This window comes from Haplochromis burtoni, unplaced genomic scaffold, assembly GCF_018398535.1.
Source record: "Haplochromis burtoni strain Fernald_Lab_line unplaced genomic scaffold, NCSU_Asbu1 Contig_126, whole genome shotgun sequence".
NCBI lineage: Eukaryota > Metazoa > Chordata > Actinopteri > Cichliformes > Cichlidae > Haplochromis > Haplochromis burtoni.
Genome location: NW_024582487.1, coordinates 975,827 through 999,641, shown reverse-complemented (window position 1 = coordinate 999,641; position 23,815 = coordinate 975,827). Strand labels below are relative to the sequence as shown.

The 23,815-nt window shown below is 40.9% G+C and overlaps 1 protein-coding gene across 5 annotated transcripts in view; it reads left to right on the top strand.

Moving 5' to 3' along the window:
• The first annotated feature begins 4,977 nt into the window (after positions 1-4,977).
• Positions 4,978-23,815, top strand: part of hivep2a (HIVEP zinc finger 2a) — a 117,663-nt gene continuing 98,825 nt past the window's right edge. For all 5 annotated transcript variants that reach the window (XM_014336030.2, XM_005929891.2, XM_042224033.1 and 2 more), the window contains exons 1-2: positions 4,978-5,465; positions 16,634-16,685. The gene's annotated coding sequence lies outside the window, so the exon portion shown is untranslated. The remainder of the gene's footprint in view (positions 5,466-16,633; positions 16,686-23,815) is intronic.

Below are 23,815 nucleotides of genomic sequence, written 5' to 3'. Positions count from 1 at the left end.
GGATTTCTTTGCGAAGTCTATGAGAAAACAATCCTTGTCTCTTTTTACTTCTGACCTTTGTAAACACATTCCTTATGAGGTCTCAGTTGTTTATATCAAGTCTTACTGAATGCAGTATTACGTTATATTCCCCATAAGCGTCAAAGTGGATGATAAAGCAAGCCAAATTTGAGTAACTGATTTTTTAGTCAGTACCAAATCAGTCTCTGATGACTTCTCGGCATCTCAGACTGCCGATTGTTTGTTTAGAACTCAAGTGTTCTTTGAATAGCTGGAATTGCAGGGGAGCAACTGGCATCACAACTGTGAGCGGAAGGTGGGATTCACACTCTGCAAAATTCACACCACTCCAGACAAACACTATGTCCTGGAACACTGGAAAACAAATTAGAAATAAATCACTTGCTTCTTCTGGTGGCTCTATTACCACAGGAAAAGTGCTTGAAATGTGACTCAGGACAGTCATATATTGGTTTCTTTACTGTAGGCCTTGAAATAATAATGCCACAAATACAACCCTTTGAGATAAAACTTTCACGGTGTTATCGGCTGTGGGCACCAGCGAAGCCTCGACAAGAAAAAAAACAAAAAAACCCCACAGTGTTTCTAGTCCCTTCACTGATGGCTCCATCTTTGCCGAACAAGATCTTTTCCTCTTTCTCTTTCACTCTCACCTTGGGTAACTTCTCTAAAAGGACGGATGCCATCGAGACAATTATCAGACCATTATGTGTCATTATGTGTTCCCGGGTAAAATGGGAGCTATTTGAAGATGTCTGAGGGCTGTGCAAAAGGCCTGACCTGTTTATTGTCAGAGTGAATGGTTACGTCAGAGCCCGTGTCTTTGGCTAATGCTGTACCTGTCAGAGGCATCAAACCTGTGAAGCTGCAGGTACAAGGTCCAGTCATTTATAAAATCTGCCACCTGCTACTGAAAGGCACTTGCACAGCCTAATGTAACTTAATAGCACAAAGAGATAGCCACATTCAAAAAAAGAGGCTTTAACAAGCCTAATTTATTAGCAGGAGGGCTGCCTAAATGAGCTCTGCTGTATTTCCAAATGTGTTTTACACATGAAAGGAGCCAGAGTAGGTATTGTGTGAATACTAAGGGCCCACCTAAAAATATAGTGCAACCCACCAGATTGATGCACAATTGTTGCACTCACTTTCTTGGATTTTCAGTGGTAAGAAACATGATTATAACCATTAGCACACGGTCATCTTCTGGCATCATTATGGTTATTTTTCAAACTGTTCAACACTGGCAGAGTGTTCTGAACTAAAACTAGAATATAGTAGCTACAGTTTTAGTTTCATGTGATGTTGGCTCTTGGCAATATGTAACTCTGAACTTCAAAATCAACTGACATAGTCAAACCCTAAAACAGTTCAACATTATTAGGAATACGTGAAGATTAATGTCACTTCATATGGCGCTTTAGCCAAGATCCAGTCAGCTTAGCTGAGCATAAGTATTGTGCAGCAGGATTGGCTGGCTTCCCTTAGTCCTGAAGTACATAAAGTCAAACAACCAACACCTTTGCTGTTCACACACAAAAATCCTAAACACGTCATAGTGACATATTATTCTATCAGAGCACTTTGCTCTCAGACTGCAGGCTTGCTTGTGCTTCCTGCAGTTTCCAAAAGAAGAATGGGAGGCAGAGTCTTCAGCCTTCTGGTCCCTTTCCTGTGGAAGCATCAAGCTCCTTGTGTGGCTTAAGGAGACACACACTCTTGATCTTTAAGGTTAGAATTTAATTTTTCCTTTTCCTTATGTAGTCTGCAGTGAATCAGATGAGCCTAAACCATGCCTTTGTCATGCTACACTAGGCTAAAGTGGCTGGGAAACTTGCTGCTGCTATTGTCTACTGTCTCCTGTGACCTGTCCATAGTGTAGACACAGATTTCACTGTATTATGGCACATCCCAGATAGGAATGAATGCAGCTCTCTTGTGGGCCACATTTGGCCTCGACTGAGGACACTAGCTCTAAGTAAGTACGGGTTACTCTTGCTTCTACTGTTGTTGGTCCATCAGTCAGCTGTGGAGAAGAGTGACATTATAAACACAAAGAGCTGAATCGAAACCGAGCATTTAAAACAATGAAAAGTGCCCACTGCAGCCACTGCCTCCACTTCTCACACTGTATTTTTTTTTTAACTTAAACTAACGTTTTTTGCACTTCTCCCATTCCCAGTGAATTCTGCTGTCACTTCCTTCCCTGCTCTGGTCAGCTCATCAACCAATCAGGATTCAACCTACTGCTACGGCTGAAACTCCTTTCTGCAGTCTCTCTGTAAGCAAACCTACACAAACGGACAGAACTATCACCATAAGACAAGCATTTTATAGTGCCAGATACTGATCTGGCACTAGAGAGTGAGTTAGAGTGTAGTCAAAAATGACAGTGAGGAAAAATCTTTTATTTTTTATTGTTTAGACAATAAGTTTTCTTCCTGCCAGTCACGTTTAGACTTGTGCCTTCTGTGACGTCTGTGGGAAATCGAACCAGAAACCCCTTTTAACCTTCCACATGCACCTCACCAGAAATGTAATAACTTAGTTATGCTATAGGTTTAAAATGGGTTTCCACTTACATCAGATTTCCAATGTGGATTTCCCTCCGAAGTCTTAACTTTTTAGCGCTACCAGTTTGACTGGTGCAGCTTCAGATTTTTCCTTCCTTAACTCTTTTACTGCCACGCCCTGCTGTAGAGACTACTGTGAAGCAGAAAGGACTGCTGCTAACATGTATACACTGAGCACATAATTTTGGTAAAACGGATGCAGCATAATTAAAAGTCATGAACAATTCTGATGAAGATTTTCTTTTCCACACAGGTGGGAAGGTCACGCACCCTCTCCTTCCTCAATCAAATACAAGCACAGTAAAACAATACAAACTCACATAAGAATGAAAAAAACACAACACTCATTCACGAACAATTAAAGATAGAGTATAAAGTGATAGAGAGAACACTGCGTACATAAAATAGGTCACGTAGGTCAAAACAGACTCCGTTGTAATTCAACCCATGTTGCAATTTAGAGTCTGCATAACTCCTGGCCCACCTAGTTTTTTGCTGTATAGTCAGCACTGATGCATGCCTGAGTCAAATGTTTAAGAGCTTAATGGTCAGTATGAAGGTAACACCAAATGCCCAGATGAGAAAGCCGATGCTGAAGGAAAACGATGTGAAAAGAGTGCAGGACTGAGAGCCTCTTTACCAAGAGTTGGCTGTGCATCCATCTGTCTTCAAGATGATACAAGAGACATCGACAGCAAACAGAGACCACAGAAAATTACTGAAAGAAGCACGTGACCACACCCAAATATGTTCCTGCCAGCTAAATCTCAAAATGATGGAGCACAGCAGCACAGGAAATGGACCAGTCAGATATAAAGTTTATTTTCTGTGCAGTCAATGTCATGGCAGACGGCTACTTTTCTTCATGTAAACCACACAACCAAAGAGTTTCTCCTGTTCTTTTTTTAACACGTCTCACATAGCCTTGACCAGTGGCTTTAGAACAGGCTTTGTGAGACCTGTAGAAATGTGTGCATCAAGAAATATTTAAAAAATATCATTACTTTTACATTAGCATATATTTTGTTTAATCACATGCCCCAGTCTGCCTTTAGCTTTCATACTGAAGCCTGTGTGGAAGCTTGCTTTTACGATTGCTTTTTACAATTGTAACCATTATTTTGCTTGGATAAAAACTATTTTCTCTGAAAGACTAAGATTTTAAGTCCCCTGTCTTAAAATCAAACATTCTAATTTCGCAGACGTGGTGAAGGCAATACTCAGTTAAAGTGTGTGATTTAGGGATCAATTACTCATGATGTAGGTCTTGTAGAAGAAGAAGAATGCACTTTATAAACCATGCTAACCAGTAACAGCTAAAATAACAAAAAACAGTAGCATCTGTGCCATTAAGCAGAAAGAAAATAATTTTTCAGGCTTTGTGCTCATGCTACCAAAAGCAAACAAGGCTGAGCAATAATGAGATGTTCTGTTTATCTCTCCAATGCTCTATTTAGTGGTGGAGCCAGCATCTAGCAGCTCCAAATGTTTCTGTAATGGGAAAAGAGATTGAATGAGAAAACAAGCTTCATGTTCTGCAGGTGAAAACTTCAAACTAAGGGTTTCAATCCTGTTCCTCAACCAGACGGTACATGCATAATAATGAAAGTAGAGGAGTGGCAAAACATGCAGCCCCTCATTCATACTCTTGGTTCTGGGTCCAGCCAAGTGTCAAGTCAGGCGAGACATTTGGGCCACATCTGGTCCATGCTATTCACATGCCCTTTAATGCGTCAAAAACAGCCCATGGTAGGCCCATATGTGTCTGCTACCAGCGATAATTCTCAATTAATCCGTTTAATCAAATCAATACACTGCACATGCGGGAGCCTAAATATTCCAGCAGTGACTGCATGCACACACTGTATTAGAGAAAGAGGGAAATGAGGTGAACGGGTTAATTTTCTGCCATGGGGAATTAAGACATGTTCCCTGCATCCAGCTGTGTAGTAAACCCATAAGAAAAGGTAAGAAGATGAAATAAAACAAACACATATATAATATTAATAATATCTGTGGACATCTATAATTCAATAAGGTCGTGCCATCTGTAAACAATAGAAATATTTGATTTTTTTTAATACGACGACATGTGCTAGATTTTGAAGTACAATTTGCAAATAATGCTTTTGAATGTGTTCCGTTTTACTATATATCTATGGATGTGCAAGCAAAAAGAAGGCACGGAGACAGGCAGGCAGTCAGACAGACAGGTCGCTCCAGAGGTGACCGGGGAATCCTGCTCTCTCTCTGCCGGCAGACAGAGCCTCCTCCTCGGCCACTGCTCCTCCTCCCCTCCCCTCCCTCTGCCCTGGTTGCGCGTTGGGGGATCCGACGACGTCACAGCGGCACACACATTTGCACGGACGCGCGCCTGCAAGCGGACACACACACACTCACACACACACGCCCTCTCTCCTCGCTCTCTGCCGCTCCGTCTCTCTCACTCTCACTCTCCTCTATGCTGCTATTCTGGGAAGTGGCGCTTGGAATAACCCCCGTGTGCGTATGAGTGTGTGTGTGCGTGTGTATGTGTCTCCTGATTTCACCCTGACACACGCACACATACACACTCACAACACAGTCAGACGCACACATTTACTGTCTGTCTGACTGCAGGAGTGGAGCTCTGGCAGCAGAAATCCGCTCGCAGAGGATTCCTTCCAATTTTACGCGCAACTTTTCCTCGTCGGCTTCTTCTCTGCGGCGTTTCCAGCGCTCCCCCCTCGATTGTTGTGGATTTCTAACAACCACCCCCTGGCTGTTTGTAGCGGAGCGACGAGCGAAGCTCGCCCGGAATCGGATCTGCTGTCACCGGGCTGCTTGTTGTCATTTTCGCACGGAGACGCGCAGCCGGAGCGCAGACAGAAGGTAAGAGCGGAGAGGGGAAAACGAAAGCTTACGGATCATATTCTCACACACATCACAGTGACAGTGGGATTTTATGCGCCATGGTGGACATTTATGGCATCTTTTCAAGGCACTTGAGCTTTTGCTTAGCTTATAAAGGCAAGGCTATGCTGGGGGAATACCCCGGGCACGCATTGCATTGCATGCAGATTACCCAGGTTGCGTAATATCCTGAGGAATTTGCAGTAGCCTGCCCGGCCAGGCTGGTTGCAAGGCCGGGGAAGAGATAGACAGTGAGGAAGAGAGGGAGGGTACGTGTTGGTGGATAGGAAGCAATGAAAGTGGAAGCTCGGATGGTGTGTGATTGGTGTGATTTTTGCGTCCGAAGGTTGATTTGTTTTTAGCACAAACCCACGGCAGGTTGGTTTGATTAATAGACCTTCACCTGCAGTTCTCTCTGACGTTCATGTGGGACTTCTTTAATCACTCTATAGCGCGCGTGGAATGTTCAAAAGTGAGTTGAAGCTGTGACCTCCGCGCACTCTTTGGTATTTCCTTGTTGCTGCTACAGTATGATCAGTGTGACACTCCTCAGAGAGTCACAAACGACTCTTGTTGCTACAGTACCTAAGCGTTGGTTTACACTGTGCTTGCCGAAAACGAACAGGGGAACACTGGCCATTTCTTTTTCGGATGGGGGTGACTTTATCTCATATGCTCATCGTTTGTTTCCTCTGTGTATGTGTCTGTGTATGAGAGGGAGAGAGAGATGGTGGGTGGTGCGCTGGCTGGTTCCGGGAATGTTCCATGACGTGTTGCCGTATAGAGAGGGGCCCCAGCCGGGGAGACTGAGACTAACGGCTCGGCCCTGCCGCTCTTCCTGCTCTCACTCCCTCTCTCCCTCTCCCTCTGTACTCTCCTGGAAAATATGTTAGCCTGTCTTCATTTCCAAAGAAGATTTGCATTATCATCTCGTAGTGGTCATCTCTGCAGGCTGGGTTCCATTAGGTCAGAGGTCAAAGATCAGGGTCAAAAGGAACTGCATGCAACAGGTGGTAAGATCCTGCTCAAGGACACTCACAGCAGTGCACATGATTGGCAGGGTGAGGTCTGAAGTGCAGGTTTGAAACAGCTGAAGGGCAGCATGCAGCCAAGCTGCAGCCAATATGACTTTGTGGATCTCAGAGCATTTGTTTGATGTTTAATGTGTGACAGAAAGTTCAAACAAAGAGCTTCTCTTCAAAAGCATGCAGTTATCAAATAAGTAACATTTTATGATAAATTGTAAGAAAGATTAAAAAAAAGAATAAAACAAAAGTGACAGAAATTATAGATTCATAATTAATGAAAAGTAAATGTCAAATTGCAAAAGTGGAATCAATAACAATTTTATATAAATAATGCATTTGTGTGTTTTTATTATCTTTTTGTTCAGGGATGGTGGCTAATTTTAGACTACAATGGACACCATGCGCATGCTATTTATAGAAACAGTAAAAAGCTTTGGAGACTGTGAGATAATGAGAAATGTGGCAAGAATAACTGCAGATGAATGCCTCTTTTCCGCCAGTCAAAGCTGCAGAAGGAAAAAGCAGCCACAGAAGTGAGTCCTGAATGTGCTCATGGTGTTGGTGGCATTTGTAGCCTGCAGCTGAAGAGATGATTACAGTATGTATTCTGCTGTCAGGGAACATGCTGCTGACTCTGTGCGTGCACGTGTCAGTGATGGATGGATGTTTGAGAGCGTGCACGGGGGAAGGCCGACCTACGTACCATCTGTCCTACTGCCACCTCAGATGGCCATCGCGGTGTAGCTACTGCGTAGGAGCAAGCATCCAGGCACGCACACACACAAGTACACTGTTACCAGGGAGGACAGGCGTATGGAGAACATGCATGAGGTGTGAGAAGATTTTCAGCACTAAACATTCAATTAATTTATTACTTAGGCCTTGTGGGAACTCTTATGTCTTCCCAACATACAGCAAGCTACCCTTGTACAAGCAGCACGCAGCGGAGTTGAAAAGGTTCATAAAGTGCTAACAGTCCTTGGCTTAATGTCTTGGAGATTTTTTTTGACATATATCATGCTTGTGCCAGGGCTGGCACAGTTTCAGGAGCATTTTAATTTAGAAGTTGCTGTGTTAGCATTTGGGACACACCATTCTTAAGCCTATGGATAGCTCGGTGGCTTGGCCGTAACAGCGGTGTTAGCTCAAGGGCAGCTGCCTGCATGGATCAGTATGCCAGATTTAAGCAGCAGCTGTCTGGAAAGTCATTTATGTCGGCGAAGCAGTGTGAGCTTATGTAACAACAAGCTACATATGTAACAACCTACAATAACAGCGGGTAGCACAGTCACCTCACTTCAAGAAAGTTGCTAGTTCGAACCCCATCTGGGGCCTTCAGAGTGTTATTCTCCCTGTGACTGCATGGGCTCCCTCTGGGTACTCTGTTTCCTTCCTGAAGAGATGTACATTATGCTATAGTCACCCTAGGGCAACCAGTGGTTGGTGACACTAACAAAAATTATGGCAACTGTGTGCAATGAACTTGTAATCTCATTGCCTTTGAAACGGTTGCTCTGAAGAACGGGACTGGGCATGTGACCACTTGTAGTCAGTTGCCTTCTTCAACGCAATTTTAATGTGTTAACATGGAAATAAGACAGAGTTCATCTGCTATCAGTTTGCAATTGACTGGGGTCAAGTTGTCAATTACATGCAGTCTGGTTGTGTTGATACAGCAATTCACTGTTGGTGTTGACATACACAGAAATACACATTGAACAGAAATTGACGATAACTACTTCCAGGATCTCAAAGATTAGAAAATGAAACTATGAAATTCCTCCATAAATCCCAAAATAGAGTCCTGGAATTCCAACCCAAGAATTTAAAAAAATCATTTAGCTTCAATAAAGCTTTTAAATAACAGTTTTTGAAGTTATCTGTGCAATATGTGTTCGTTGCCTTTAAGTTGAGTGGTTTGTGTTTGTGATTATAAATAGACTACTTTCCTTTATTTGTCGATTCATTTATTTTTATTTTATTTTAATGTTTATTGACTCTTTGCTAAGATGTTTTCTGTGGAAGCAGTTAAATCCACAGCGAATTTCCCAAAGGAGATTATAAAATATATCATATCATAAATAGTGATACAAATGCTGCAGGATGGTGGTGACAACCAGCTGCCTAAGAGTGATCACAGTCTGTCTGAATCAGACCGCGAATGTTTGGCGACAAGTTGCTTTCCACCAGGCGACCTGTGCGATTGCCGTCAGATTGAAAGTTGCCTCCCAACTTGAGTTTGAGGTTGTTGTTTGTTCAACTTCAGGTCGACCAGTTTGTTATGATCGTGAGCGATTCACAATCAGTCACCAAAAACGAAAAAATTCAGTGCAACTTTCTTTAGTTGTAACAAGGTTGTTACAACCGACCCGGATGCTGGTCAAAGATGATGATGAATAAGATCAAGTGCTTTAAGTGTGTAGAATAAAGTGCTGTATGAATGTACGGCTAAAAATGTAATTGTTTAAAGTGCTTTGAGTGGTCAGTAAAACTAGAAAAGCACTGTATAAATTCAAGGACATTAAAATTACGTCTGGTGATGTACTGTTCTGACCTTCTCAGGCCTGATACTGATATTGAGTCTTCTTTGACTCTAACTTCAAGAAAAAGGGACGGAAATATATATTTTTCTTGTTTAACATAAAGTTTGACTAAAACAGAGAAAGAATTGTAACGAAGAAATCAATACATTTATTAATGAAATAACACGTAACAGAAACAAGATAAGAAAACTTAAACTGTGTAATGTATTTATTCTTCACTCCTTTAATTTTAGCAGACAAGTGAAAGTAAAGTGAAGATAACAGTAGTGTAAGTGCCATCAAATGTTCCCACCAAGTAATGAAAGAGAGAGGAAAGGTTGCAGACAGCGCCGTGGATACCGTTCTTCACTTGTTGCTTGTTTGATGTTAAATCACAATTAAGTCACAAACTAGCAAAAAGACACAAATGGAACTTGTTGCTGTGTGACTGGGAAGTGCCTCTAAACTGCTGACCGTTTGTTGTTAGAATCAGCACAGGACTACTATCAAAGATGCCGTTTCTCACGTGCAGCACACAGCAGGAAGTAGTCCACTTCAGACGCTCTTTCACTACAGCAGTGGGGTGCCTGGTTAGAAGGTCCGGGAGGTTGGACAAATGACACGCGCTCACTGTGAATTCTCTGGAGATTTACCCATGCCATCCTCACACGCTGACAATCAGCATCGTGCACGCTCGACACTTTCACTGGATAATGAACAGAAGAGTTAAGAGCTGTGAAAGCAGCTCGGAGTAGAGCTGCACCGAACGGGCTCAACCGCTCGGCTGTTGTCACCAGTGCCTGATGTGGGAATTTGAGTCAGACTCAGTGAAGCAGTTGATTGTGCTACTTTTCGTCATGCCGTGGTTCCTGGATGACTGGTGTTCTGTGAGGTGTTGTGGGATTTTGTGAAATCCATACATCATTGTTGAAGTATAACTGCGAAAAACATTATGAATGACTTGCAAATTCACTGCGTCTCTCCTTTTTTTAAAACTCATTTCCCCTAAAAAGCCTCTGTCACAGAAAAAACCCAGGCTGCTTGTGCAGTTTCCAGGTGATGGCATGGCTCATCAAAGGCCTTTGCAAACACGGTAAACAGCTTGTTTCTTTTGTGGGGCAAATTACAACTAACCACAAGTGTGACCCACCACCTAAAGGAGAAATTACCTATAGACAGTATTGCAAAAGCTATTGTGGAGGCTCTTGAATGATAACATATGGCATGTAGCTCAAAAGGCACTTGTGAAACTAAACATCCCTTCAACTGCTTCAAAAGAGCACTGGATATGAACCAGAAGAACAATGTGTGGAAGTGTCTGATAAGAAGATATAGGTCCAGATTCCACTGAAGGGCTGTCAAAAGTGGCTGCAAATGACAATACAATCAAAGAAGACCAGATCAGATAAGCGAGGGGCTACTTTATTATCCACATAGGCTTTTCTCTTGTTCTGCCTGGAGAACAAAAAAGTCTGAAAACCAAATGTTTAGCAGACAGAAGTCACAGTCCTCTGAAAAACCTCCACACCTCAAAAGTTTGGGCTTATACTGAGTTTAAAAATACAGCGTTTAGACTGTTAATCTTACACAACAGCTTCTTTACAGCTTTAAATTTAAATAGTGGGAGAATTATGCCAAATAATAAAGGATCTCTTAACCATTATTTCAAAATTCAAATTGAAAAACTCAATGTCCAGTTTTCTTCAAGGCTTTCAAACATGTCTCCTTGTTGGATTTGCCATAGATGTAATAAATATTTCTTATCTGTCATGTGGCCACACATATATTCATGCTGTGACCAGAATCCTCATCTGATTACATTACATTTATCTGCAAGATGCCACTGTCCAGAAAGTCTTATGCATGCAGCAGGAACTTTGGACTCACGGTGTCCGGTTTGGCTCAAAAAACAATAGCAAGGCTTAAATTACTTTGAATAGTTGGAATTCAACACAAGAATTCAGAGAATTCAATTCCAAATGTCTGTTTGACAACCTCCATTTTTCTTTTCACATACTTCTTATTGCAGCGCTCTGCCTCTCCTCCTGTCTCTTCGTCTGTCTCACCGCTGACTGTGCTGCAGCCGGTTCGCTGCAGACGTGTTAGGTTAGCATTTGCTGTCAATTATCACAGTGCACACATCATAGCTGGAGAATTTGAAATGACTGCAGATGTATGGCATGGTGTGAAGACATAACCCCTTCACACATACAGATGCACACAGCTTTCATTGTAGCTGGGACTCACTGGTGTGCAGGGTGTTCATTCGGAACTGATTCGCTGGTAAAAGCATGCACGTGCACATGAACCTATAGACCCTAATATAAAGAGTAAATATTGTATTTTTGACTGATAAACAGTTTGAAAAGTTGAAAGAGAACCAAATAGGGTTACATCTAGTAGTTCGTTCTCATATTTCATATTTTACTGCCAAAAAATACATTCCACATGTCATAGTTCAGTGAAAAAATAGCCGCTGATATTCAGATTATATCATTTAACCTTGCTGGATTTCACTCCATGAGAAAAGATTTGACAATAGGAACTTTGTTCCACTCTGTATATTGTTGTCCTTTGCCTCACTCACTCTGTTGTTGTACTACCATTGTATGAGACACCTCAGAGTGGATTATTACTAACAAAGAAGTGCACAATTTGCTTTGCAACATAATGCACCCACAGCACGCTAAAACTGCGCTCAGCGAACGGCACACTGAACTCGTATAAAGTTTATCTCATTGCATTGTGCTGCTTTTGAATGCAATTGCACAATTTTTCCCTGTGTGTGTGTGAGTGTGTGCGATCACCTGAGAGCTGTAAAGGAACCTGAGAGCGCTCTGGTGACCGAGGTCCTGACAGCGACGGGTGAATTATTAAGACACATCCACACATATGCACACACAAAGCCTAATGAGGTGGTTGACTGGGTGTACCAGATAAATTGTTCCACAGTGGTTTAGTTTCATACCGTTATACACGTGGAGGAGTGGAGGACTGGAGGAGGTGAAGAAAGAAGGGAAAAAGGAGAACAGTGTGCGAGCATGTCATGTGCTGGGACATTAGTTGTCCCTCAGCCAATCAGCGATGAACTCTTTATTGTCCATTGGTCCATATCAGCCAGTTATATTGCAGGTTTTTAAACAAAAAAGGTAGAGGGAGGGGGAAAAGAGGCTGATATTGAAATCTAATCTCTTTTTACGCAAAGTCAGGCGCTGAACATGCTGTGGGCTGTGCGTGTTTTTGTGTGTGTGTTTGCGGCTTTTCAAATGGACATAGCGATGCTACAGAAATAAATGGAGAGAAGGAGAAAGAGAGACCTTTACTCAAACTGGCCTACTTTCTCAGCAGCTTGTAATTAGTCTCACTTCATGCATTTATGCATCAGACAGTGGAGCTAAATCAGTGTTTTGTAATCAGGAAATCCCAGATGACACCACCGTCATCCTGTTCTCCTTTACTGTACTCTACACTGCCAATTTGACAACTTAAACTATAGTTGAATAATTTTGAATATCATTGTAAAAGCTGCTGTTTTCTGTCATGACACTGTATGCTATAAGGGCCTGAAATCAAATACAACACCTTCTCTGCCAACATGTCTTCTATAACTGTACACTGGATGCCTTTGGACTTGTGATCAGACAGAATTTGATCGCCTTACATTTATATGCAGTTTTACTGGCATATTTTCTCAGTTTTTGGAGACATTTGGAAAGATTTAAAGGTGATCTATATGCTGCTCTTTCTTCTTATTCTTGGACTGTTTATACCGAGTCTTGCTGCAGCCCTTTACTTCATCCCAACCAGTTTCAGCTCCTTTCTGAGGCCATCTCCCTTTTCAATGTACTTAGGCATGTAGACATGGTCCAGACAACCTGCAAGCTGAAGTTCAATCTAAGCATCAGAATAAGGAAGAAAGGTGATTTAAGTGACTTTTTGTTGCTATCAAACTGCAGATTTACAGGGATTTTCCCACACAACTATCTCCAGTGAACAGCAGTCGTAAATGCCTCGTAGATGTCAGAGGTCAGACAAGAAGGCCACAATAACCACTTGTTATAACCAAGAGCATCTCTGAATGCATTACAAATTGAAGCTTGAAGTACTGTAGATGGGCTACAGCAGCAGAAGACCACACTGTCTGCCACTCTTGTTAGCTAAGAACAGGAAATTGAGGTTACAGTTCACACCAGCTCACCAAAAAAGGGAAAAGCACGAGGTGGCAAGAGGGGTGTGTAATCCAGTACTAGCAACGTGTACCTAATAAAGTGGTCAGTGAACAGTAAATAGTAAATACAAGTCTTTCATATCATGAGTGTAGTAGGAATTATTTCTTACTTCACAAGTAAGATGACACAGTCAAACTCCTGCTTTCATTAACACCCAGACGCTCGCTTGTATTGATTTTTCTTTTAATCTTAGATGTCTAAGTATGATAATATGATTTAAAATGATTAAAAATCTGTGATCTCAAACACCAACATACATCCCTTTCTGATGTTAGTCACTCAGAATTTACTGCCGCTATTTTGTGCCGACGCTCTGCAGTCATACCGGGAGTATTTAAATATCTGCACCCACAGAAACGAAACCCGAACCAGAATACATTGCAATGAGTGTTTGCACAATTAAAAACTTCTCACTTTCTCTCACTGGGAAACTCTCACTTTCATACTTCACTGATGAGTCCAAGTGTAGGTAAAACCCTGCTGAACCCTGGCATTTTCTCTGGGGGGTGTCCAGAGGCATTTTGGGAAATGTAGTCAATCCAAGTGACGAAGGTTGGACAGATTTAGGGTAAGCAGATAAACTTTAAATGGTAAATTATGATGAAAATGATTAAAAAATGATTAATCGAATGAGAAAAACATTGCAAATTGATTATGTGTAATCCATATGAGGGTTTTTCCCCCTTAAAGCTCATTACAAAAGATCTACCACAAATGTCTGGGTTTTTAAAAATCATAATAATTGAACTATGCATTGATATTTACTTTTACAGCTTAATCTAACCTGTGTTTTTCATCAAAAGTTAATGCAAATCTGTAAGAACAAACTTCGTTAAACACTCTAGCTGGTATCGGTGTGCTGTTCCCAGGCTTTGTTTGCCCAGTCTGATATTATCACAGTGAAAACGCAGCGACAGCTGCTACTGTAGGTTTAGGGTGAGTGATTTGCATATCCATACAAAAGATAAAAACACTTCAGAAAATATCTGGGGATGAAAAAAAAATCCAATCTCAGCAGGTGAGACTAAACAGAAACCCCAGTGGGCTTAAAAAAATAAAACAATGGAAAAACATCACATCCAAAGAAAAAAGTGACAAAAGAAAAGCGAAAATCAAGATGACAAACAGATGACATGAGTGATCTGAAGCTCTAAGACAGAATGTCGTGTGTTTTTATTTGCTTATTGCTGGATTCATTGTGGGGTTTGATATGGCAGTGTCAAATGTTCCCAATCCTCTAAGATGGCAGCAGAGACTTCAGCTACTGAAGACGTGTTTTTAGGAATTTATGATTACAAACCACAGGATCAGCATGTCACCTCTGCTGTTCTGAAGATATTACAGAAGCATTGCTGCTGTGTGTTTTTAGCTGACACCCATTTCAATTCTACGCTGATATTCATGCGCCGAGAGTGTCTTATAACTTTCTCACCTTCAAAAACGACTGAAAATGTGAGACGTCCTCAAACCTGAACAGTTTTCAATTGTCAGTAACTGCTGAAATAACACAAATGCACTTTTGTTTCCCACGCACTCACTGGGCAGGCTTGCCAATTATGGTAAACGACACCTTAGTATATTTAATGAGTTGTTTCTCATTTTTATTAATTTATAAGTGCGCAGACCCTTTGCTCTCTTTGCTCAGTGATATTAAGAAATATAGGACAGAAACCTCCTTAGAACTAGGAAAAAATCAGTCATTGCCGATTCCCTTGAATCTTTGGATTGCATATAGATCGCAAGGCAGTTGCACAGGGTGCCTTGTGTAACTCAGATGGACTGCAGTCAGTCTTGTGGGCAAGAGTTTTTGAAAATAACTGCTGTCTAGTTTCTAAATGCAGAAGAACTGTTAACACGCAGGAGTCAGACTGAGTCAGTCTGTGCCGATGAGTCTGGTCTGTGATGGCTCTCTTTGGAATTGGACACTTGACTCAGTTGGTTGCCAACTAGTTGTATTTTGGTTATGATCCTATACCAAAGCAAGGCTGCCGAGTGTTTTGAGGGTGAGACGGCCAGAAAGTAATAATTCCCTGCAACACTGAACTTTCATCAAGGAGAGTGGGGCTTGTGATTCATGTGGGGCCACTGTTTCTGAAGATTAAGATTAAGATTAAAATTAAGATTAAGATTAAGCTCCAGTTTCCTGTTACAGTCCAAAGACATGGTTGTTAGGTTAACTGGTGTTTCTAAATTGGCGGTAGGTGTGGTGTCGGTCTCCTGGGATAAACTTCTCCCCACCTCAGTCGGGGATTTAATCTGGTTCAGTACAACGCTGCTGCTGGATGAAAGACCTGGTTGACAACACGCATTCCAGTTCATCCCAAAAGTGTTTTATGGCCTTGATGTCAGCCAAGTGTTTTCACACCAAACTTGAAAACCATTTCCTCTTGAACCTGGCTTCATGTCTGGAGCCATTGTAATGCTGAAACAGGAAAGGGCCTTCCCCAAACTGTTGCCACAAAGTTAATCCATCTAAACTAAAAATCTTATTTGCTGTAGGGAAATTATTTTCATTGGATGTTTGTTAGGCGACCAACTGAAGGTTACCAAGTACTCTTCAGCAATACTCCAATTAAAACAGCAATTTATCATTTTTACACATCAGTTTAAAAGGCATGAAATAGACTCAGTGTAACTGCTTTAATTGGTGAGCTGTAGATTGTAAGGGAAATCTTATTATTTCTACTCTTTTTTTCTCACCACTTGGCAGTCATCTTTGAAAAAACCCCAGGGCAGTTTTTTGTGGACCAAGAAGCCGTTCAGAAAGGAAAAGCTGCATATATAAAATTGCCAAATCTAATGAAAAAAAAAGAGAGAGTAATATTGCTTTAACTGCTCTAACGCAGATGACCGGCCTTTTAGGACAAGTGTGATACAAATGCCGTTTTTAGTATTTCTAAGGCCCCCCCATAGATTTTGATTATTTATAAGATGTCTGGTTTTGCTGGGTGTAGCCTAATCGACAAAGATGAACAAAAATATTGACTGTCATGTCTAACTCTCTGCCAAAAAGGAAATTTGCAAGCTTTTTGAAGATGCTCCTGTTTTGAACTACAGGACAAGCAGCACTAAACCAAAATTATGCAAATACTGCGGGTCACATCTTGATGATAATGTGGCTTTGGGCAGTGGGTGGGTTAAACATCCCCCAGCCATGTTCATCTCATCGGTCCAGTGGGGGGCTTTTTTCACAACCGTACTGCGATACAGACTGCATGGGCATTTGGCAATATGTCAGAAATCAGCATGACTCCAGTGCAGGAGGCAGCCATTTGTATGCATGTAGCACACAGAGTGTGTTTAAAACTGGCAGTTTTGCATAAGAGTGCCATCATGCTCTAATTCTGTCATCTGTCTTTCTCCTCTAGGGGCAATTTGTGGACTTGATAAACTGGACCAGAAAGCAAACGGTTGCACCAGGTAGGATCCACAAACCTAATAACCACTCTGTACTTGTATGTCGTGACTATGTCGTTAAGTCTGGCGTCACTAGCCGTGTCTGGTCCTAAACTCCGCTGCAGGTCCATATATCAAACGATCACTATGGCATTACTGAGAGTTGAAAAACTGTCTTAAGTCTTTCATCTTTAATAAAATGATCAGCGTTCTGCTCTACCAGGTGTAACAATTGAGTTTAACATCCAGGCATCCATGAAAACGGAATTTATGACATTTAACGGAGTTAGAAGTTAGCAGGAAGTTAGCTCGCCAGCTGACTGTTCTGACTGCGGGGTTTTGGAAACAAATTAAAACGCACAGCTCTGTTATGACTTCCAACATAAATGAAGACAGAAAACTAAACAGCAGTGATGTTTGTAGGGTTACTGGAGTTTGGCTAGCTGGTATATAATGATGTGCTACGTGACCACTAGCGACACAGCTATGTTAGCACAATATAAACAAGCTAACTTTTTTTCCACTCGATAAAAGTTAACCTGAGTGTTCTCGGTGGTCAGGAACAAATGTAATCGCATGGCAGCATGCTGTAAAAGGACCAAACTTCAGCCAGGAGAACACTGAGATAATCCATCCACAATACGAGGTTAGTCATTCATATACTGCTGCATGGGCTGGGCTGTAGTTACATCCTAAGGTTTTAAAAACTGAGCTTAAATAAATGATTAGCGGTAATAAAAGCCGAGGGAGGTCAACAGTGATCACTGATTGTTTTAGGAGCTGTTTGAGATTAAATAGAAGAAAATACAAAACATTAAACATGTTAACAACACAAAAGCCATATTAAACGCAGACTACTTTAGGCCCGGAAGTAGGATTCGTCACGTCATCACTTAACGACCGGATAGTGTAAAATAATATATGACATCCAGTCATTGCGCACAAAATAGTAAGAGTAATTTATGAGCTAGTTTAGGTAAAACATTTCGGGTGCAATGAATAGAGGTCAAATTTGACAAGTCAGTGATTATCTATGAAGATATTTAAAACTCAGTAATATAAAATTAATTTATAGCTCAGGTGACATTTTGCCCTTTAAGCCAGCTTCTAGTGACTGGTTGCCTATTGCAATATCAAAAGTAGTAGCAGTCACCACAACATGCTTTATATTCTACGGTAAGAACCCTATAATAATATAGAGAAAACCCAACAATTACACAACCTCTTATGAGCAAAGACTTGGCAAGAGCGGAAAGGAAAAACTTCCCAATAAGAAGATAGTCAGAGATGTCCATATAAGGACATCCTCTCTTTGTCATTAAATCACTCAGTATAAAAGGAGCATTTCGACCAGTCTGAAGCCAAAACTTCTGCCACATGGATTATTTGAACTTACACTGACCTCATTATTTGAAACTTTGGCCATGTTTAATATGAGCATCCACAACTTTAACAGACTCTATATGGCAGATAATAAGGAAAAGTACAGTAGGTCACTTTAATAAAAAAAAAAAAAAAGTCAAGAAAACTGTTTAAAAATGCAGTTTGTGTAGAAAAAATGTTGAAAATATTTCAACTATCTGTGCAAGAGTAGAGTTTTCATTTAAGAAGTCGTGCTTCTCTGCACCGTCTTTTAAAATGGCTGATTCTTCTGTGATGAGCGAGAGAGGGAGGCTCATAAAGAAAAAACAGACCGTAAGACAAGGAGCCATTTGAGCTGTTTTCATTTAACCAGAATTACTCTCAACTGTTTCCTCCCGGCTGGTTGCCGGGGAAACTGGCCAGCTTCGTTATTGGAGGTGCGACCTCAGCTGGGAGTGCAAATGATAGAGCTCACTTTAACGTTCCCGCTGCCTGCAATCACATTTCTGTGACTCTCTTTCATTAACATGCTTTGTACTGTTTGGTAAATGATCTAATTTTCCTCCTCGCACGCACAATAATCAGGTTGAGCTTTTGTTTGCCAAGACCAAAGTTTTGCGAGCTGAGCTGATTATGGAGCGTAAAGGCAGAAGCAGACGCTGTGTTAGGACCCAAATCCAACGGAAATCTAACGGAAATGTATACCCATCTCTTCTAACTCTGCTTTCACAATGATGGCCAATCTGCCTGAAAAATGAAATAAAATAAAATTTGGGGTAATAAAAGCAAACATGCCTGGCAGCAGTGGTTTGTATCATAGCAAGAAGTGCAGAATTGCCAGACATTATATGCATGTCACTGATTCTCAGATATTGTCATCTCAAACTGGAATTACTGCCCTGAGGTTTTATACCTTTACCAAACAAGTCAAGTTACAGCTTATCTTCATGTCTCTGTTTGAGCTTCTGAGTTCATGATGACATCATCTCATCGCATTTTACTGGAACTGTCACTAACAGACATCAACTGACAGAAGGTGTGGCTTTTTCTGTTGATATACAAAAAAACCCCCCCAAAAAAACAAATGAGGCTTATGTAAAAACAACAACAACATATATATATACATATATATATATATACATATATATATATATATTTAAATATGTATGTGTGTGTGTGTGTACCAGAAAATTGTTCATGCCAGTTGTTGAGGACAAATATACTTTTTCTAAGACTAAACACAAGAAAGTAATGTATGTCTTTTGAATGGCTTCTTATACAGTTTAATGCCGTAACGTTTTGCAAGGATCTTGAGAATTAATTGTTGTACAGAATTAAACAAATCATTACTACTCAATAAATATAATCACATATTTTGAATGCAAGAGAAAAAACCTTTGGCATTAATTTTATCCTTCTTGTTTAATTTTGAAAATGTCATATTTGCAAAGCCAAACAATTCTCAATATTACACAATTTTTCAATAGTTTTCAGCTGACAGTAATTATCACTTTAAGTCTCCTAAATTCAAAGTAAAGAAAAAAAATAAGTCAGCACACGTGTTGTTAAGATAATAATAATAATAATAGCAGTCTTGCCCACTCAGCAACCATCCTGGAAACGAGTTAAAGGCCCAGCTAGATTAAGAGCACAGTCGTTAAATTATCAGGTTTTATCGACGTGGTCAATGTTTCTGGTTCATCCCACCATTGTGCTGAATAGATGGTGTTGTGAACACCAAATAAGAGGAAAATTAGGTGCTCTATAAGTTTACTATGATAACGAGTAATTATGCTCCCCTGGCAATATATTTCCTGAAGCAGCTAAAGCAGATGACTGGCTGTTTAGGTGAAGCAGTGGGACAACAACCATCATGCTAATGTCTCCGGTAATTCAGTGTTATTGGAAACTGTCAGATCGTTCGTTCACGTTACTCATTTCTTTTCAATTGGGGATAATTTATCCAAAATTCAGGAGCAAGATCTCGTAAACCCCTCTTCCACTCGTATGTCTATAAATGCCTTCCTGCTTCGTGTGCCTGTTTATTGTCGTCATTGGTACCACAGGGATCTGCCTGGCTTGGGAAGCACCACTGATCCTCTGCGACGCCTTCCCCAAACCTCAGTGTAAGGCTTTAACTGAGGCCTAAAATCCATCTACCATTCCCTATCAGTAAGCATTGTATAACCCGTTTGAGGTTGTGGTCCTTGCCAATGATCTTTTATTTTATCAGGAAGTCAAACCAGAACATGCTAACAAAAGAGATTCTTAATCTGTCTTGTAAGACGCTGACGTAGGAAGCATAAACTTATAAACTTAGCATGTTGGGGTTTTTTAAAGAAGGGAAAGTACAAGTACTACACATAACTTCCCAATGCTGAACATGACACATTAGTTTTCTGCTAGTTGATGCCACGATCACAAAGAAACATGATGCTGAGTTTTTAAAAATCTTAAAGCGAGTGCGTAATCTTATGATTTTCTCTTAATCAAATAGAAATCTTGACATAATTTTTTATGCGATATTCTTGGCTTACCCTCTAAATAACATCCTCCACGGCCTCATATAGTGCAAGAAACTAGAAAAACACAGATGAACAATGCATTCATTCCCTCAACGCACTACTACTGTGTGAAAAAAAAAAGATGATGTGCTTTGTAGCATCAAAAGACTGAATGCAGATCTTATTCCCGACCTTGTACAGCTGCTTTGTATTAAAATTAATATGCAAGTCAGGTCGAAAATGATTTTTTTTGTGGGCCATTAATGTTTTAATGTAGTTGATATAAGCCCCTTTTCCAGTAATAATGGGAAGGTTAATGGTCAAGACACAGAAAACAGTCATAAGCACTAGCATCCCCTGACAATGATCACCAAGGACAAATGTTTTGCATTTGAGTTCAAAGCAGCGGAGTAGTAGAGTAAAGGAGCTGTGCAAGAATAGTGCTTGTGCTGGAAGAAAAATACTGATGCAGCAGTGACTATAAACAGATGGAGGATAATTCATGAAGGAGGACTCGTGAAGTGACTGCTGCGGTGAAGATTACACTAAAAATGATGGATGGAAGAAGTGTGTGGCTGAAGATTAGGGACTGGGCTTTTGCGTTCTTTGCTTTTCAAATGTGTGTTGGTTGCAAATATGATGGATAGCAGAAGAAACTGTGTGTGTGTGTGTGTGTGTGTGTGTGTGTGTGTGTGTGTGTGTGTGTGTGTGTGTGTGTGTGTGTTTGTGTGAGAGAGAGAGAGTCAGCGGTGTCACTTCCTCTTCCTGTGAAACAGGCGGCTTGGTATCAAGGATGAGATGAACTATGTAATCCAAAAATCCTCCGTCTTTCTCTTTTCTATCTCCCGCTGGCTCTCACATCATGCTTTCTTCTATAACTGTATGTGTTGTCACCCACGAGTCTTTGTTTCTGTGTGTGTGTGTGTGTGTGTGTGTGTGTGGTTGAGGCGGACCGTGCACAGAAATAGATCATGTAAAGCAGAGATTACTATCTGCACCTCAAAGCATAAACGTGTGGGTCTTTAAACTTCACACTGTGTCATTTCTGCACACACCAGGTTACACACTCATGCACACAAACACAGAGCAGAAGACATGCACAGGATGTGCGTCAGTGCTTGCACAGGGTGCACTCAAAAATGCATATGATGTCTGCATGTGCTTGTGCGTGTCAGGTGGTTTTTGAGGATATCGAAGGTGACAAATGTCAACGGCTGCACTAGACAGTTACAAGCTGTTCTGACAGCGTCTTCGTGCATGTCCGTTTTCTTGTGTGCGCGAATTTCTGTGAAAGAAACTGAATGCAAGTGGCACAAAGCACAAAAAAGTATTTCTTAGATTTTGGAGGGGTAATGTTGATGCAATTAACAACTTAACCTCTTAATATCCACCAGGCCACCTGAGCTAAGGTTCTCCTAGGTTTAAGGTCAGGGGTTGGGTTTTGTTGAAGAAGAAAAATGTAGAATGATGTTAGCTTGGCAGATTTAGTTTTAAAAGCTTTTATGTGTAGGTTTTCTAAACAGGTAAAAATTCCATAAAAAAGAGACAGTAGCTTAACCCTAAAATTCTCCCCACCTCTATGAGTCACTGGCGACTTAGTTGATATAAAGAGGTGAAAAAAGGGGATGGTACTGTGAGAACTGGAGGGCAGTTTTCTCTCTTTTTAGATTTCTTCCACATTGTGCAGTAGCTTCATTTGGCATAAAGCTAGCTTTTCATTTCTGTGAATGTTTACACAAACCTAAAATTGTGTCGATTTTGTAGCTATATGGCTTTTACACATGGCCTTTTTTGTATGTTAGGCTGTGGGATCTATGTTGTCTCTACCTTCTTTGTTTTTTCTTCCTATTTTAATGTCCAGCATTTACAAATACACGTTTTTGGTGATAAAAACAAGAAAAACAAATGAATGAGGAAATCAGTTTTTAGTTTTTTAAAGGTCATCACTTCCATGGAAACACTTTGGACAGCTGCCCCCTTTCCCCCTTGCACCTCAGACATTATTATTTAATTTTCTTCAGCTGGAGTTTATCCTGCAGATTGCAGACAGTGAGCACAAGCCCGTTGATTTAGGATGACTCCGATATATCAACATAAACACAGTGGCAAGAGCAAAACCGGCTGGTATGTATACGTCATAAATCTGGTGGTGATTTTATGTGCTCATTCATGTTTTGCGCAGGTTGAGAACATTTCTATGCATGTATTACTAAAAGTGGGTCATTGTTTGCTTGGCACAAGTTGATGGTAATGTACTCAAAACTGGAGCAGCAGTTTTCAAATTAAACCGCTGTTGATTCCCTGCTAGCTTTATTAATCTACAACACAAATAAACTTTTGTTCCTGACATTTCATGATACTACTTACCACTAGCCTGGACTCCAGGCCTGACAGAAGGCTGCAACCTGCTCCATTTCTCTGTGGTGGAAAGTGGCAGACAAGCCATTCAGAAAGTAAAGATTTTATGTTGTACAATGAATCAATGAACTTCTGCACAGATGTGAGGACGGTAAAATGCGAAAAATGAAGGTCGCCGATACCAGTGCTGCTAATATTAGCCACACTTTTTTACCTAGTCTGACAAGACCACATAAACAAGTTAGAAAAAGTCCACAAAAGTGAGGTGAAATAATAAAAGGAAAATTTTAATTAAGAAAAAAGAGAACCAAATGGACACCATGCTAAACGGTGAGTTGGGAAGTAAGCAGATAAACCAGTAATGAACAGCAAACCAGTGAAAGCTTCACATCTGTTGAGTCATTGGTTAAAGCAGACAAGGAAGTGAGAGAAACACACCCGTCCACTATGACAAAATACTGTGCTCTCATAAAGACTGTAAAAAAAAAAAGGAGGTGGTGAAGAGGAAGAAGTGTATGTTCTGTAACCATGGTGACCACAGCTTGGTACAGCGGATGCAAGCTGTGCCCTTGACAGCATCACATTGGAGAGTGAGTCTGATACACACACACACTTGTCGAGGGCAGACTGACGATCGTGTGTACTGTGTCAGAGTGAGTGGTTGCCCTCCTGATGTGCGTGTGTGTGCATTCATCCATGTGCGTGTGTGTATGTGTGTGTATGTGCAGGGCATGAGTGAGATAACAGAGTGATGAATTTGAATAGCATTAGTGGGATATGAATATTGCCGAGACAACAGCAGTTAGTTTGGTTCCCATTTCCTCCATGTAACCAGAAGTCCACTGGCTTCTTTGTTTGTGCATTCAAATGGCATGGAAAGCAGTGTGTGTGTGTGTGTGTGTGTGTGTGTGTGTGTGTGTGTGTGTGTGT